Source organism: Orcinus orca, chromosome 5, assembly GCF_937001465.1.
Source record: "Orcinus orca chromosome 5, mOrcOrc1.1, whole genome shotgun sequence".
NCBI classification, from domain to species: domain Eukaryota; kingdom Metazoa; phylum Chordata; class Mammalia; order Artiodactyla; family Delphinidae; genus Orcinus; species Orcinus orca.
The window spans coordinates 137,532,605-137,535,893 of NC_064563.1; positions in this window are offsets into that span (position 1 = coordinate 137,532,605).

The following is a 3,289-nucleotide window of genomic DNA, read 5'->3' on the forward strand; positions in this document are numbered from 1 at the left end:
TTCCCCGGTGGCTTAGTGGTTAATAATCCACCTGCCAATGCAGGGGACACGGGTTTGAGCCCTGGTCCAGGAAGATGCCACATGCCTTGGAGCAACTAAGCCCGTGTGCCACAACTACTGAGCCTGCGCTCTAGACCCCTGATTCCAATCATGAAGAAACATCAGACAAGCCCAAATTGAAAAGCATTCTGTAAAATAATTAGCCTGTATAAAAAAAAAAAAAGTCGGTGTTGTGAAAGACCAAGGCCAAGTAACTGCTCCAGATTAAAGAAAGCTAAAGAAGTTCAGGGAAAAACAAGTTCAGGGAAAAAGAAGTTTGCACGCATACTTGTATGTGTAGACAGAGATGACAAATATGACGAAGTATCGACTTGGTGAATCTGGGCAAAGGGTATGCAGGAGTTCTCTTACTATGTTTGCAACTTTTCTGTAAGTTTGAAATTATTTCAGAATAAAAAGTTTAAAAGAACATGTTTTATGGAAAAACTGCAAGCGTAACTGATGACGAATTTCAGCCTCTGCACACTGGTGCTGGATGAAATCTTGGAGACAGGGTTTTGGGTGAAGAAGAAAGAAATAGCTTTATTGCTTTGCCTGGCAAAGGGGGCCACAGTGGGCTAAAGCCCTCAAGCCTGTGTGTCCCGCCCTGCAGTGGGTAGTGAAGAGTCTTACAGTGTTCCAGGAGCAGGGTGTGATCAGCTTGTGGACATTCTTCTGATTAGCTGGTGGTGAGGTAATTGGGAGTCAGCATTATCAACCTTCTGGTTCCAACCGGTCTGGGATCTATGTGCTTGTGGGCAGCATACAGTTAACTTCTTCCACCTGGCGGGGGTTTCAGTATCTGCCAAACAGCTCAAAGGATGTGGCTCAGAATATTATCTATAGCCCTTGAGAAGGAACTAAAGGTCCTTGACTCTAATGACTAAACTATTATTATTTTGCCTTGCTTGACTGTTTTCCTTTCTTTCTGCATTTTCTCACTTCTCAGGTCAAATTTATTCTTTTTTTTTTTTTTTTTTTTGGCGGTACTAGGGCCTCTCACTGTTGTGGCCTCTCCCATTGAGGAGCACAGGCTCCGGACGCGCAGGCTTAGCGGCCATGGCTCACGGGCCCAGCCGCTCCGCGGCATGTGGGATCTTCCCGGACTGGAGCATGAACCCGCGTTCCCTGCATCGGCAGGCGGACTCTCAACCACTGCGCCACCAGGGAAGCCCCAAATTTATTCTTTGACTAAAGTTTTTCTACAGACAAAAGGCAGGCGGAGGACATGGAGGGGTGGGAGTAGGGTCTATTCTGGGAAGGCCTGATAGGGTCCTGCTCAGTTACATAACCTCTGATGGATCATTTTGACTTGAATAAAGGGGGTGAGGGGGAAGTTCTAGGTTAAGGTTACAGAGCTAGCACCACACAGGAAATTAATTCATGTTTCATCCAGAGACAAACTATCACAGCAAACAAGTTGAAACTGAAGTGCACAAAATACTACAGGGTGTCACGCCTGTGGTAATTTTTAAAAATTCAATCCAATTTTATTAAGATACAATCCAATCTTTACAATTATTGTATTAAGATGGGAAAAACCATGAAAGTCTTCTGTGCCATTCAACTGGTTTTACAAAATATATTTACTGACCTTTTCTTTAATAAGTGTAAAACATTAGCATGTCATGTAGCAATATTGAAAAACAAAACAAAGCATTAAATCCATTAAAATTGGTTTTATTGTGAACAAATGAAAATCAAAAGAAACTAGACAGGTATTCACTATATATAATTCTTGCATTTTAAAATAGATTTGGGGGACTCCCCTGGTGGCACAGTGGTTAAGAATCCACCTGCCAATGCAGGGGACACGGGTTCGAGCCCTGGTCCGGGAAGATCCCACATGCTGCGGAGCAACTAAGCCTGTGCTCCACAACTACTGAGCCTGTGCTCTAGAGCCCACGAGCCACAACTACTGAGCCCGCATGCCAAAACTACTGAAGCCCGCATGGCTAGAGCCCATGCTCCCCAACAAGAGAAGCCACCGCGATGAGAAGCCCACGCACCCCAACGAAGAGTAGTCCCCCCCTCGCTGCAACTAGAGAAAGCCCACACGCAGCAACGAAGCCCCAATGCAGTCAAAAATAAATAAATAAATTTTAATGAAATAAAATATATTTGGAAATATTTCCATTTGAATGTGATTTTTGTTGCTAAAAATGCTATGTGCATCTCGAGCTGCCCACCAAAGTGGAGGGAAATTTTTCAACATATTTTAAAATATTTCAAATGAAATGTTTCAGTCTATGAAATACTTTGGGCCCATTGTTCTATTCCAACTAGTTTGCAAGAACAACTTTTGGACGGCAGGAAATAAAAACTTTAATGAAAACCATAAGTCACTGTCAAGGCTTTTAATGAGAGTATGATTTAATAAGTTCAATCAGGAACTTCCTTCTTCCATTTAGAGCCACATGTTCTCATCTAGTATTTTTCCATCTATGACCTCAATGGAAGCAAGACACTCACATACTCAGAACCAAACCTAAAATTTTATGAATCACAAAGTAATAATCCAAGGTTTTTAAAAATGAGGGCTAACAACTGGACAGATTTACTAAAAATCATTGTTCACTTGAAATGGGTGAATTTCATGGTATTCAAATTATACCTCAGTTGTTTACAAGGCAATATTCAAGCGCATAGTTCTTTACCAAAACTCATTTTACTTTATAATCGAGCATTAAATTGTCTGGTTCTTATAATTAACAGCTACGCCTTTGACTACTTATTTCATCATTCGTCCTTTACATTTTCCCTTTTGTGTATTTTTATAATGTACATAATCTATTACTAACGTACTTAAATAACCATTGAATAATGGCCTCAAATTATTTACTGATAAGGGCAGACGGTCAAAAGAGCTTAGAGACCTCTGTTTCGGACACCACCCCCAAGGCCCGGACGCCGTCACGACCCTCTCCAAGGGACCCGTGCTGCCCCGGGCCAGGTCGCTCGGAAAATGGGAGCTCAACGTGTCTAGGCTTAACTCTGGACACGCCTACCCTTCGCGGCCTGACCCGCTCGGAAGTGTCCTCATTGCTTTCTCCCTTAATCCCCAAGCCGCCCCAACACCGCTTTCCCAGGCTCCCTTGTCCGCTACCCGGGCTGGGGAGGGCGAGGGACGAGCGCCCGACAGTGGCCTCCGGCTGCTAGTAGCGGGAAGTGAGGGGGCAGGGGGGACGGGGGAGCGGACGCCAGGCCGCGAGGCTTGCGCAGACGCACTGGCAAAGTTCCGCGTTCCTGC